The following is a 15,035-nucleotide window of genomic DNA, read 5'->3' as shown; positions in this document are numbered from 1 at the left end:
ATATCTGAAACAATTTACTATCTCTATTAAAAGAGACTAGCAATCTTACTTATATTGATGTTATTATGCTGCTGCTTCAAAGCAAATCAATACTTTGCTAACTCCTAACTGATAGCAAACTCCTAACTGACTGGATTGGTCAAGTGGTAATAAACTTACAAAGTTCACATTTACACTTTACACCATCAGAGGTTCACAACATACAGTCTGAAAAAACATGGGACCTTAATGATATTTTCTCTCACAAAACTGTTCTAAACTATGCATGACCACTCCAGTTGGGTTGTGCTGAAGCTAAAAGGTTCACTGGAGTCAGGATCAAACAGCTCTCAAGATTTGGAGGAGCCATAAACTTATTAGCTTTTCCTACAACACTGGGGATAGGTTAATGCAGAAACCCACACACCACATGGTTCCATGTGCCAGTTGCCCAGCATCTTAAATGCTATTTTCATAACTGTCTTGGCCAGCTGTAACGTTGTTTCCTGGGAAGTAATCTCTGAACAGACAGAGGTATGCCTGGAAAGGAACACTGCCAAAACATTTGCTATTCCCATTATTCAAATAGGGTTTTTTTTCCCCAAGTACATTATCTTTCATTAGCAAAATCATCCCCTTTGCACTCACATGGTCAGTGCATCTGTCTCATTCCATTTCTGCCTCATTGAGAAAATTCCCCACATTTTGGTATCTTGCCAAATTAAAAAAAAAAAAGAAAAAATGGGGAAAATGCTAATAAAACAAAGAAAATAAATCCTGTTGGCATTAAAAGTACATGTACATTTATTTAGAATGCAATGTGTTCTCTGACATAGCGTAAGAGGTTTGAAATGGAAAGAATGGCTTTTTTCTCAAAGTGAACATTATTTGTGCAATTTTAGAGGTTTTTATAAGGATTAAGAGTCCACAAAGCAGATACAACATGGGGATGTAATCAGCTGCATTACTGAATCTCACAAAGTGTAGGCTTTTATTTATGCTGAATTTCACTTTGTAAACGGGATCCTCCTGCAGTCCATATTCAATATGTGCAAACATACACCAGCGCTGAGGCTTCAGATTATTGTGGCCAGGGGTCGGTTGGTTTGACCCAGAAGAGACAGCCCTCTAGGTGCACCGGCACTTCTCTTTGGCCATCAGGTAACCTTAGCAAAGGGGGAGCAGCCTGTGGCTGCAAACGAGCAGCTCTTAACAGTGAATTTCAGCTCAGGGACTTCAGCTCTGCCTTGTGAGGTTATCCCAGGTCGACTCAGGGATAGAGACAGAAGCATCGCATGGCTGTTCCACAGAAGTAGCCTTTATTTTACTTTTATTTATTATGATGGCTGTTCTTCAGGGGTTTTCCCCCAGCGACAACTTCACCAGTTTACCGGGTAATAGTGTGGCTGTAAATTAATGTGAGAGACGGGTACGATGGTGTGCCAGAGATGTCCTTTAATCCACTTGGTCTGTGAATCAGTATCCAAAAGCGATGTTATTCCAAGGACAGGCAGTGACCAAAGACAGGGATCAGGGGATTGAGTTCACAATACATAGGGAGTATCTGAGGGCAAAGGTTCAATCCCGAAGGACTTGACCTTTTATGGCAAAGGTCCCAGACCAACTAAGAATCAGTACAAGGAATAAGATTTACTTTGGAATCTGCTAATTAACATCTTTGCAGTGCCTGGTTTGCCAGGGTCTCTGGTTTATGTCTCCTATTTCAGTTGATTCAATTACCACAGATGGCTCCCCACCTGAACTGGGGAAAAGCTGGGGTTTTTATGGGGAAAGCAAGGGTGGTACTAAAGGGGAAGGACCAATGGGTTACAAAGAATCAACATGGGCACCAAAGCACGGTGGTATAGCTGAAGCCCTTGGGATAGCTCACCATGACAACGGAGGATGTGCCCATCAAAGGGGTATCTCTCCAGGGTAGGTTTGAGGTAAGCTATATTGACCCCCACAGCCCATTCAAGGGACATCCCTCCAGGGCAGAGCTGTGGCAAGCTTATCTCCACAGCCTGTCCAAGGGACATCTCTCCAGGGGAGAGCCATGGCACTCCCGTCAGCCTCCACATCAGATCATGACAGTAAAGCACAACTGAGCTCAGATCCTGCCTCTTACAGATTTGTGAGAAAAATAAATTAACCACTCGATTGAAAACACAGTGATACCTCCTTTTTCACAGACTGAAATTGGGATCTCTTCAATAGCAGGGTCTTGCAGGTCCATGTTTCTGTGATATTTAATATACTGCCTGCCCTGACTCAGGCAAACCCTCTGGAGTGTAATGTATGTATTGCTTGGAATTATTATGGAACCACAAATGGGAACATTGGGAAAAGGTACTGATTACAGTCATCATGTCTTCTCTTAGCCATTTGGATATGTTTAGCATATGCCAAGCTAAATATATAAAAGCACATTACACAATCCATATGACAGTGCTTGAACAGACTCATTGGCAATTAACTTCGAGCTGCACTTATTTCTCATGGAATCGACGGCATTATCTCCAGATCTGCAAACCAGACAGAAGGACATTATGGGGTCACATTTTAATGACCGAGTCTAATTCTCAGGGAGAAAAATTTTCCTTCTACACATTTTCCAGAGCTGTAGTATTTGGACTCATGTGTCCTTTGCCATTGCTATAAGAGCTTTGTGCATTGAGCTGTTATTTCAGCTGACTACAACACACTATTGGCAGGAGGAAGCCAGTGCCTATCAGTTCACAATTTAACAAAATCAGAGATTACATTTGCTATCATCAAACGAATTTTTATCTCAATGGTGATAGCTCTCCCTGGTAGGTAACAAATTCCCTCTTTCTACAAATATGGGTAGCTGAGGTTTATCCAGCAAGGCCAGAAGTGACATGCTCAGTGATGGTGCCTTAAAAATGACATGGTTAAGACACTTAACCCATTCTAAATACAGTTTGAGGAGGGACCTTTTCACTTTCCAAGTTCTTGAAAGCAAAACTAAGTCTCAGGCTTTTAAGTCTAGTTGACCTTATTCCAGAATTTCTGTAACCAATTTGTTACGTTTTCCCTTATTTTTCACATGAAGGAAATATACTAATCTACCTACTGCCTCATCCTCAAGGAAGAGTCTCCATTTACTCATTAATTTAGAAAAGAAATTAATTTCCTGTGCCAAGAAATTAGTCTTGCAAACATACTATGGATATTTCTGTATAATCACAGGTCTGCAAAACCAACCAACTAGACGAATATAATTTTGCATCATCAAGTATTGATTAAGTTAATGAAAACTTTGACAAACAGCCATATGATGGCATGAGATTAACTGCCTTGTGTGCTTTTGCCAGACATTTTTCCTTTGTAATTAAGAGCAAGTTTATATGTCACAAAAAATTATATGAAGAAATGAATTGGAATTAAATTAATTTTACATTGAAGTTGAAAATGCAAATTATACTCTTTTGATACAAATTATAGTCTTTTTTCCAGGACCACCCTTGGTACTTCAGAAGCAAAATTTAATTAGAATTTTACAGGGGGTTCTAATAGACCAATTATTGGTATTATTTATAAAGACGGGAGCTGTAGTGCTAGACAAAAATTTAGTCTCTTACTGTTCTTCAGAAAATCTCTCTTATATTCTATATATGTGCCCAGATCAAGAGGATTTTAGAACCATCAAAACAAACCGACACAAAACTGCACAAACACTGTTAATAAGAACCATATTGTGACAATGAGAACTATTCTTACAATAAATTTCTTTTTCCCTATTTGTCAAAAGTTACCACTCTTTCAAGAAACTACAAGGATTTATACTGATCAAAAAGATGAGTTCGCAGTGTGAAATTCCATCAATTAAGAAGACCTACCAGTTAGAAGGATATTATCTCCCACATATGTTTGCAAATCAAGGGGCTTAGCGCTAAGGGAAAGTGGATAAACTCACTTTTTTGTGATCTAGTTTCAGACATATACCCATGGGAGGTCCTGGCCATCTAAAATTTTTCCTAATACTTCTTTTGCAACATATGGTTTGTGAGCATACAGCAGAAAACAGTATGACCTGTAAATAAATGCCATTTTAAGAAGGACCATGTGTGCAATTAGGAGATTCCCCAAAGAGCTAGGTGGGGTTTAAAAGCTACTCCAGTGCCTTTGGGCTGCAAAGTATGGCACAGATTGAACCAGAAGATTATTTAGATTAATGGTGCCTGGGAGGCAGAAAGAGAGAGAGGGAAAGCACTGGCAATGCTCAGCAGCACTGTTGCAAGACATCCTGCCCAAAGCCCCACAGAGGCTGAGCTACACTCTGCTTTTAAGTGTGACAAGTATTTCTGCCTATAATATTCTGATTATGTACAAGGACTTCAGTTCTTTCTGCTAGCAGTGCTGTTGGCAAAATATTCAGGGACTGCCTGGTCCATAATAGGCTCTGTCACAATTACTGGAGTTTAGGAAACTTCTGGTACCTGTGCAGCACCTTCCATCATTCCCTTCTTCAATCCTCAGTATCATTACTTGGACTACTGGATGACTAAGGAGATGGCAGGAGAAAGAACATTTACAGTCATTCTCAACAGAAATACGATGATACCATCTAGAGAATAATAAATCACTTTATAACTTTTTCTAATCCAATATAAAACTAATTTTATTCTTTGATTTAGTGATTTTTTTATTGCAAGTTAGAAAATAGTCCAAATACTGTACTGGTTTGTATTCCATGCAGGCTTTTACTTCTTTGCCTAAGATTCAATTACCCCCAGGAGACCTTACCCATGTATGATGGTTTTTTTTACCTTATTCCTAAAGGGAGAGAAAAAAAATCTGAGTTCAGTCCAGAGCTGAGTTTCGCTGTTTTACATGATATTTCTCCCTCCTTCCACACACACCTCCTCAAGGAAAATATGAACCTCAGCTCCCATAGGCCTAGACTGTACGTGGTGCTGTTTGCTGTGCACTGTCCCCCTTCCTCTCCTGTAACTCATTCACAGAACACGTGAACAACTTTGTAAAGTATTTATCCTGGGACTGGTTTCAGCATACCTGAAGGATAACCTGTACCAAACTTCTTCCCAGCTGAAAGAACACTTCAGTCTCTATTTCCAATCGTTTGGGTTTTTTACCCTGTACTGAAAATCTGTCGTATGACTAGCAATTATGCCTTATAACATATAATTTCTATGATGCCTATTTCTCCACTGAAACTAGATTAATTCACTTATCTAGAAAGTGTATCAGAGGTATTAGAATTCTGAAAAAGCCCAGGCAACACTGACTTGGACTGGCAGTAAATCAGTGGCCAGACATGACAGCTCCACATTCACCGTAATGAATGAATTTTTGAGTATTACTACATCCTTCTTTTTGAATGTCTTCAAGAAGCTCAATGCATACTTATATCCAGTAAAAATAACATTCAAGCTTTCAAAAAGGCTTATTTGACTCTGAAACAGACTATGTGAAAACGCCACTGGAAATGCACATTTCTTCTGGTTCCCTGATTCAGTTATCAAATGTACCCCAGTGAGAGCTGAAATAAATGCTTTTGCTTTTTCGTCTAAATGCCAGTCAGGAGATGACAGATTGTACTCACAATCTGAATTATTTGTGAGTGCAATTTTGTGACAATTACTGTTCTATGGTCATCTTTAGGCCTGATTTTGAAAAGAATCTTTTTTTAAAGAATCAGAGTAGCACTTGAGCATATATCTAATTTGAAAGCTATCCTCCTCTCTCCTTAACTCAGCCAGGTTTAAGCATATGACTCAGGTTGGCTCTGGGTGAAATTTCTCCTTGGTCTCCTTAAAGAAACAGTTCCAAATGCAAAAGCTACTTTTTTTGTTCTTCTAAACTATACTTTCTATTACATTTTATTACTTTTTATTACTACTTATTTGTTAAATTAATCACATCTTGTGATGATGTTGTACTGAAAATATGTTGTGGCTTGACACTGGTCAAATGCCAGGTACCCACAAGAATCATTTGCTTCCCCTCCTGTGCTACAGTTGGGCAGAGGAGGGGGGGTGGAATTAACAAAGGGTCGATGAGTTGAGATAAGGACTAGGAGAAAAACACTCTAAGGGCAAAACAGGTTCAAATTTAAAGGTATAAAGTAAATTTATTATTAACAAAGTCAAAGGACTATAATGAAAAGTAAAATAAGACTTTAAAAAACCTTTTACCCCCCCCTCCCCCCCCCCCCCCCCCCCCAGCCCCTCAGTCCTTTCCACTGACAGTGCAGGGAGACAGGGAATGGAAGTTTTGGTCAGTTTGCCATTCGAGATCTCATTCTGTTTGTTCAGGGAGAGAAATCTGTTCTCTGCTATGCCACGAGTCCCTCCCACAGGCAAACAGTCTTCCCAAAACTGTTGCAGCATGGGTCACTTGTCCAGAGGGTGCAGTCCTCTAAGGATAGGCTGCTCTAGTTTGGAAGCAAGGTCCCTCTCTCTCTACCTGTGGAAGCAGGGACCCTCTCTCTATTTGGGTCTTCCACTAGTTCAGAACTTTTCTCTGGCATCCACCTGCTCCAGTGTGAGCACTTTTCCCACAGGCTGCGAGTGGATCTCTGCATCTTCCATGGACTTCCTGCATTACAGGGGGATGGATTGCTTTACTGTATCTTCACTATAGCTTGCAGAGGAATCTTGGCTGCAACACCTGGAGCACCTCCTCACCTTCTTTCTTTCCCACTGCCCTTGGTGCCGTCATGTTGTTTTCTCTCACGTGTCCTCGCTTCATCCTCTCTCTGGGAAGAAGAAAAATTGCTGCCCATGTGTACCATTGTCAACAAGTTCCAGTAATTCAAAGATTCTTGCCAGATCCCATAGCACAGGAGGTTGATCTCATCTAGGTTGCATGTCAGGGAGTCGCTTGCCATGTTTCCACCACAAACATGGTTCTGCCACTATCTAGCCAGCAGTGGTGGCTGTTGTGCTGCTGGTGCTATTTTAATGCCTCTCTTCATTGCAGGGCACTGGGAAGGAGAAGACTGCCACCCCTGCCCTTCTGCCTACAGAGTGGCTGGCTAGGTGTGGCTAGGCAGGCAAAGCTCACCATGGACCGTGCCATGATGGTGGCAGCCACGGCCACGGGCCATGCTGGCATGGTGGCATCTGTGGACCTGATGGCAGCACTTCCCCACCCCTGGGGAAAAAACTGCACGTGAGCTATTTTGATTTTCTTCTTAAATATATCATCCCAGAGGAGTTACCAACCTCTCTAATAGGCCCAGCAGCATGTCCCTCTTCAGAGACATCAGGGATTGGCTGTTGGACATGGTGGAAGCTTCTAGCAGCTTCTCACAGAGATTACCCCTGTGGCCCTCCCCTGCTATCAAAAAAATCAGGCCATGACAAATCAACACAAAATACTAGAAGCCCTCATCAGGTTTATCTAAAGGTAAAAAACAACCACTATGTAGGCCTTCACATAAATTAAATTTAAAACAAAATCCCAATATTCCAAATGAATTTTCTGAAGCATTTTTCTTCACTTCCTCAACAATACACTGTTGATGTTTTTATAATCCAGACAAGAACTATGCTCTATAGTCTCTAATTAACAAACTTTTTAATATTTTTTACAGCACTTCATTATCAGCTCTTTCTAGGCAAAGAACCACCATTCTCTTTCATCTTGCAGTTACAGTGCATAAAGCCATTCCCCTAACACAGCCTCATGCACCCACACAGCACTCCCTAAAAGCTCATCTCCTACCTTCTTGCAGCTGCTGCTCTTATCACTGAGTCACTGACAAACTGTATCATGGTAAATCACATTTTTATCATGTTTAATTTAATTCTGGAGCAATCTGTTTGGAAGCAAACATTGCCCACATCTTGCTAAAGCATGCCTTCTCTAGAGTAGAACTCCTATACTGTACCTCAAACTGACTGCATCCAAGAACACTGGACTCGTTTAAAATACCACATGTAAAGTGCACAGAAAAATGTTACTTTAGCAAAATTTCATATTCCACATTATAAAAATTGTCATTTTTATAAAAGGCAAACAATTAGCCAAGCATACAGATTAAGGGCCTATGCTTTCCACAGGAAAAAAAAAATTCAGGCAGTATAGTATTTTTTCTAACCTGGAAAATTGCTGTAGTCTTCATGTGCTGCACAGCTCTCCTCCTGATTTGCTCTACTACCACTCCCAGGTGAAGAAAAAGTGTCAGCTCTCTGTGCCTTAATTACTGCTTTTTGAATGTAGAAGATACATCAAAACTGTATTTGGAAAATAGTTACAGCTGAGTGGCTTATAGCATGGAAAAAATGTCAGTGATCTTCCTGTGTCAAATACAGGACAATGAGCATATGTGGGCAAAGTATTCCTCTGCTTGGGTGGCAATGGCACTTTCCTATGGTTCAGGTGAAGTATCATGGCTTAGAAAATGGCTGAGGATTTACAGAGTATGAATAATGGAAAGAATTGTCTGGGAAACTAAAATAACAGTTTGCAAAGCCTGGAATTACTCCAAACTAACTTTTAACGCTGCAGAGGACTGGGGAGAACCATGTATGTGAAAATAGGAGACTGCCACACAGCCACAAGCCCTCCTGAACTTGGACTACCAGTGTTCAACCCCTGCCTCCCCCACCAAACATTCCTAGTAACTAAATCTGCTCATGACCAATTTTTTTGTAGATTTTTTTTTCCATACAGAAAAGGATCACAGAAGCTCTTTCTCAGAATTAAAACCTTACTTCTGAGGAAAAGACAACTCCCATTGGAAAAGAAAAAGAAAAAATATATGCAAAAGATTACAGCAAGGTCTCACAACTACAGCTGGATACTGGATTTGATCACAGGTTGAGTTTATGAAGCTTTAAGAGGAACCTAAACTGACAATATCATTATGTAAAAACAGAATCACAAAATGGTTGAGATTGGTGCGGCTTCTGGAGATGCCCTACACCTCCTGGTTAAGCAGGAACAGCACCACATCAGGGTGGTTCCACCTGGGTTTCATTGTCTCCATGGATTGAGACTCCAACCTTTCCAGGCCAACACATTCAAAACTCATCAGAGCTGTCAGTGTCCTCAGTTACATGAACTAGGGAGAATTACAAAAACTGAGAGGGTATTAGAGCATGAAGATTACTAACTGAACTTATTGTAATTAGCAAAGAGAGAAAAGGTGGTATGGAAATTATAGAGGGAGAGTGCATACACACATACACACCATCAAGTTATTGTTTGACGAAGTGACTTTTCTCTCCCAAGAGATATTTTATCTATTTATGTAATCAGAGAACAGTATGCCTGAGACTTGAAGAAAACAAATTTTCCTGCACTGGGAAGGAAATCAGATGTTTCTCTCACTGAATGTAATTACGCAGCAATGAAAGAAACATGACTGCTTTCAAAGAAAGTGACATGGCATAACATAAAATGTGTATTGTGTACCTTTGCCTATGTCCCAACACATAACCCCCACACAAGTCCAATCATTCCCACAATGTCAGCCCCCTGAAAGCACAGCTAAGGCAACTGTTTATGGCAGATACCCTACTAGCTCCTAAATCACTGATACAGTCTGCTAAGGAAAATTATATATTTGATACTACAGAGTTGCATGACAGGTTACTACAGAATTTATTCCCCACACATTCAGTACTTGCTGCTGGAGACACCTTTACTTCTCTTTGCCAAGTCCATTAATATGAAGGGTTAGTGTCCTGACACAAAGCAATGATACCACATGGGTTTTAAATGTTAAATTAAATGTTACAATGCATTACACCAGCTGAAATGACATGTCCTGCTCCTGTCTTAAAAAGTGACTAATTTTGTAAAATATGGCTCTGCTGAGAGGTCACTGAGAAGTTACTTTATAAAACTGGTATCAGGTATCACATGACATTGTGATGACTGACTTGTATCATATTTCTCAAGCTACAGATAATTTTTTCCCCTCACCTTCCATCTTCATTTTAACTGACAGTCCAGAAATTTTTTCATGAATGAAATTTTTCATGAATGCTGAGACTCAGGCAGATCTGTCAAACCCTCACCCCTCACTGCTTTAATTCACAATTCCACAGACTATTACTTCTCTTTGGTCAGTGAGGAAGCTGAAGGAAGTTCCTTTTCAGAAAGAAAGGGTTTTTCAAACTCTGCTATCTAATGCCCTTTTCTGTTGGTAATTTTCAAGCCAGAAACAGCATCTACGGGAAACCTGCATACAGTTCAGAGGTTTTGAATGTGAATATGGAAATATTTTATTAAATGTTACTAATTAGAATATTTTTAGAGATTAAGATCATACACCACTTCAGCTCATGAGTGTATCTGTATACCAGTGGCAGGAATACACTCAAATTGTGCTATAATCCCATAAATTAATTGGATCAATATTTTCAGCAGTAAAATTATAGCTCTGTCAGTTGACTCTCTGCCATGACTCAGAACGGGATCACAGACTGACAGTACAATCCTCTTAGAAGATACAGCTGAATGCAATTTTAAAATTGGAATTGTTTTTATTAATAATGTCTTCAGATTTCACTCTGATCTCTGTAAATCAGTGAAACTCAGCTGAATTCAAAGGGTTAAAACAGTGTCAAAACAATAAAGCAGTTAGGCAAAAAGCCCTCATGCCCTCCATGTCAGTTTTGACAGCCTACCATAAATATGCTACCATATTAATACTCTAAATAAATATTTGACCTTGTCAAGTCCCATAACTAAATGAAATCTAGGCTCTAGATGAAATATAGGCTATAGATTAATTGATGTATACAATTGCTTTCCTACACAGGCTTTTGAATATTTTTGTTGCACACAGGAGACAAGAGTAATTGATTAAAGAATATTCTAACAGCAGAACAAGGCCTGAAAGGACCGAAAAGATTTAAAGAATCCAATAGGCTGTGGATGGACTTTTAAGCATATAAAAAACCATGAGGTGAATGTCAAATTACCACACCTTTAATTTAATTCTGACCTGAAAAAAATCAGAGAGAAGAACACCAGTAAATGTTTTCTTTTTTGGTGGTGGGATTTTATACTTTTAGGGTAAATAATAAGGTTTATTTAATTTAGTTATAAAGTTTGGTTGATTTAATACTTTTGGATTCTATACAGTTGGGATTTTAATGGTTCAATTTAGAGACACTTGGTTATATATATTTTTCCAAATACTGTTTTATACAAAAAGTTGGGTGTTTATATGTTGGGTCATTTATGTGGTTTGTTTTTTTAAAATTTTGGATTTTTCTAGAGTTAGTATTTTGTACTGGTTTTATATTTTCTGTCATCTACACAGTTGTTTTTATATTTTTGTCTCTTCCTATGATTATGTATTGTTAGACTTTTGGGGGGTTTTTGTGACACATTTTAAAACTTTTTGGTTGTTAAACAGTTCTCTTTTTTCTACATTTACACAGTTGGTTTTAATTTGGTAGGGGTTCTATATATGGCAGATTTTTCAAAAATTCCTTTTTTTTACAGTGGTTGTTATGCCAGTTAATCTTTTGGTATGGTTCATTTTAATGGGTTTAGGGTTTTAAATACTTTATTTTCTACGTTTTGGCTTTTAAATACAGTTGGGCATTTCTACCTTGGTTGTTTATTGCAGCTGATTGCTTTTATACAGTTGGTAGTTAATTTGGTAGGCTTTCGATGCAGTCAGGTTGTAATATAATTGGGCTCTGGCATCCAGTTGTATTTCTACCACTAGTGTCTTCTATTCTTTTGGGGTTTATGCAATTGGCTTTTGGTTGGCCTTCTTCATACAGTTGGTTTATTATACTTTGGCTGTTTAATGTGTTTGATAATTTCTGCTTTCATATTGTGATACACTCCATTTTAATACTGTTATTTTTTTCATATGGTTGCTTTTTCACATGGTTGGACTTCTGTATTATCAGTTTTTTATGTCTGTAGTTTAGAAACTGTTTTTTACACAGCTGTTTTTAGTATAGTTGTGGGTTTTTGCACATTTGGTTTTAAGAAAGATGGTTTTTACAAGCTTTTTTTTAAAGGCTGGTTTAATACACTTGGGGTTGGTATAGCTGGATTTCCACATAGCTGGTTTTAGATGATTTTTTGCCCCCAGTTTTTTGCACTTTTCCCCACTGCCACTATTGGCTTTTGCACAGTTGGCTAAAATATGTTTGGTTTTTACACAGTTGTTTTTAAACCAGTTATTTTTATAGGTGTTTTTACACTGTTTTTTTACATAGTTGTTTTTCATAATATGGGTGCTATTTGATATGGTTAGGTTTTTATATTGTTGGGGATCTATGCCTCGGTTTTATATTACAGTTGGGTTTTTATATTGTTGGATTTCATGTGATTTGCTTTTATAGGGCTATGTTTTTAAACAGCTTGGCTTTACAGAATGGACTTTTAACCTGGTTGTGTTTTATGAAAATACTTTATTAAACTCTGGTTTACATTAGAGTTGTTTTTTTTCAATGGATATTTTCAATACAGTTGGTTTTCAGTACCATGGGTTTTTTATGTGGATGTTTCAGTGCAGTTAATTTCGCTATGGTTGGCTGCTTATGCAGTAGGGGGTTTACTTTCTCTTTCTATTTTTTGCTTTTTCTACTGTATATGTATATGTATATGTATATGTATATGTATATGTATATGTATATGTATATGTATAATGTATCTCTATATCTAATCTATATCTAAATCTATATCTATATATCTATGTTGATATCTATGTCTATGTCTTTGTCTATGTCTATGTCTATATGTGTATACATATATGTGTATTTTATATATATATATATCTGTCTTAGTTTCAAAGGTGTCTGCCAAGGAAGTCAGGAACCTCCCTTGGAATAGAAGATATTACCCCTTCCCTTTGAATTAGTAAAACTTTGAAATTAAGGACCTCAGGCAAAGATATGGGAAAAGGAATTACAATGCTTTACTAGTGTGTATGTGCATAACAAGGCAAACAAACCACAACAGCAGCAGCAACAACAAACAAAAGCAGAAACCCACCACCAGCCTGCTCCGGGCTGTCGAGCCCTGCCCTCGGGTGCAGTTCCGCTGGCGGCCGGCAGGGAGCGCTGCTGGCTCCCGGCCAGGCGGGGCGGTGCGAGGATTCCCCCGCGGCTGCAGGGGGCGCTGTGGGGCGAGCTCGGCCGCCTCTGCACACGGGTAATGGGGGGGAGGGAAAAGGGGGAAAAGGGAAAAGGGAAAAGGGAAAAGGGAAAAGGGAAAAGGGAAAAGGGAAAAGGGAAAAGGGGTTTCCTCTGCAACCCCCAGGGGCAGCAGCAGGAGCCTCAGAGCGGTGGCTGGAGCAGCAGAGGGCAGCGCACCCCGCGGGAGCAAACAAAGGGTGGCAGAAATTCCCCAGCAGTAGCAGAACTATAGGACATGGGGTGCTGGGTTAAGAGTCTGATGAAAAAAACCTAGGCAGTGGCAGAAGGCGAGGGAGCTGGGCAGTGGTGGCCGGCCTTCTCTGTAACAGCTGTGGCACACAGCCGGGAGACACAACCTCCGTGAAGGAGCAGGGGGCCACCTGGGGCACCCCAGTAGATGGTGACAGTCTTTTCCAGTCAGATCGGTTGTTAATAACATCCCACTACAACAGCTGCTCCTACGAGCAAAGGCTCACTCAGAGAAAGGAAGAAGCAATATAGAGCTGGGCTTCGTGGTGGTGCTGGATTCTCCTCCCAGTAAGCAACAGCTCGATGGTCGTCCTCTGATGCTGAGAGCCAGAGAAAGCTCAGGGCTGAACCCAGCCCCTCAACCCCCAACCAAAACCTCACAGTATCTCTGCCCTTCCCAAGAGAAAGCACCTCAGGTAAGAGAGTAGCCAGCCGCACCCTTCCCGAACCTCAAACATTTGTCTCTTCAGTATCGGTAGTTATCTCTTAGCAAAAAATAAGAGAAAATTCCCTAAGAGAAAGAAAAAAAAAAAATAAAATCACAATATCACCCTTCTAATATTTTCTATGATCATTTCTATTACAGTTGGAGTTTAAATGGTTGTGTTTAATAAGGTTAATCTCTCGTTTTTTTAAGGCTGTTTTTTCTTTTTTCAGACCTTTGGATTTTACTTCGGTGCTTTTTAATCTGGTTTATTTTTCAACAGCTGTTTTATTAAACGAAGTTGTTTGTTTAGATGGTTGGTTTATTACACTTTATTGTTTTCATGCTGGGCGGGGTTTTTAACTTTTAATAGCTACAGCTTTTTCTTTTTTAAGTTCTGCTTCTTGCGTGGGTTTTTACATTTTAGTCTTAATATGGTTGGGGTTCTTCATAACTTTTAATATAAGGTTGAAGCTTCAACTACTACAAGAGTTGAAAGCAAATTTCTATACAGTATGCATTTTGACAGCAAAGACAGGTTCTTCTAAAACCTTTCTCCCTCGTTATTTATAATAATAAATGCTATCTTTATCTGCTGTAATATAATACTTTTTATAATACGGGCTTTTCATATATTAAATAAATGTAGAGACACGTACAGAGACATATCCAAGGTAACAGAGATATTGAAAAGGCTGTGCTGTTTCTGGGAATACAGTGACTGGAGAAACATGAATAGCGTTGACAGCGACATCGTTAAATTCTCTCGGTGGTGAGACACCAGCACTATACAAGGGAAGTGCAGTGGGTCCTGCTTTCCGCCCTTCCGCTTCTGGAGAGGAGTGGAAGGTACCTGGCACATAACCACTGCCCTGTCCTGGTTTGAAAGACAGGTATTTACTAAGAAAGGCAGAAGCCTCCCTTTGAAATGAAGAGTGTGATTCCTCCTCCCTACAAATTACTATAATTTTGGAATTAAGGGAGCTCTCAGGCAAAGATACAAGGATAGGAATAACAGTTCTTTACTAGTATATCTAACAAGACAAACAAGAACAACAGCAGCTATGAAATTAGGCACAAGCAGAGCAGTAAGTCAGTGCCAGTCCCTTTCTGGCTGCAGGCACCTTTTCCCTGAGCTGCAGTTCCCGGTGCTGGGGGCGGGCAGGTCCCGCAGAGCCGCAGGAGGGCTGGGGGTGATGGCAGAGCTGTCCCAGGGGAAAGAGAGAGAGATGGAGAGAGCCCTCCGCTCACGGTGTGGGTCCCAGTGCTCA

The sequence above is a fragment of the Cinclus cinclus genome, chromosome 14 (assembly GCF_963662255.1).
Source record: "Cinclus cinclus chromosome 14, bCinCin1.1, whole genome shotgun sequence".
In the NCBI taxonomy this organism is placed as follows: domain Eukaryota; kingdom Metazoa; phylum Chordata; class Aves; order Passeriformes; family Cinclidae; genus Cinclus; species Cinclus cinclus.
This window is presented reverse-complemented; position numbering follows the sequence as displayed.